Source organism: Arachis duranensis, chromosome 5 (assembly GCF_000817695.3).
Source record: "Arachis duranensis cultivar V14167 chromosome 5, aradu.V14167.gnm2.J7QH, whole genome shotgun sequence".
Lineage (NCBI taxonomy): Eukaryota > Viridiplantae > Streptophyta > Magnoliopsida > Fabales > Fabaceae > Arachis > Arachis duranensis.
The window spans coordinates 37,927,617-37,928,307 of record NC_029776.3 but is presented as its reverse complement, the minus strand read 5'-3'; positions in this window follow the sequence as shown (position 1 = coordinate 37,928,307).

Genomic DNA, 691 nt, shown 5'->3' with positions numbered 1-691 from the left:
TATAGGAACTCAGAATCCAGATAGTGTTATTGATTCTCCTAGTAGAGTATGATGATTCTTGAACATAGCTACTTATTGAGTCTTGGCTATGGCCCAAAGCACTCTGTCTTCCAGTATTACCACCGGATACATACATGCCACAGACACATAATTGGGTGAACCTTTTCAGATTATGACTCAGCTTTGCTAAAGTCCCCAATTAGAGGTGTCCAGGGTTCTTAAGCACACTCTTATTGCCTTGGATCACAACTTTTATTTCTTTATATTTTTTTCGTTTTCGATTTTTTTTTCATTGCTTTTTCTTGCTTCAAGAATCATTTTTATGATTTTTCAGATCCTCAGTAACATGTCTCCTTTTTCATCATTCTTTCAAGAGCCAACATTCATGAACCACAAATTCAAGATACATATGCACTGTTTAAGCATACATTCAGAAGACAAAAGTAATGCCACCATATCAAAATAATTAAACTGTTATAAAATTCAAAATTCATGCAATTCTTTTCTTTTCAATTTAAGCACGTTTTTATTCAAGAAAGGTGATGGATTCATAGGACATTCATAACTTTAAGGCATAGACACTAAGACACTAATGATCACAAGACACAAGCATAGATAAACATAAGCACTAAAATTCAAAAAACAGAAGAACAAAGAACAAGGAAATCAAAGAACGGGTCCACCTTAGTGA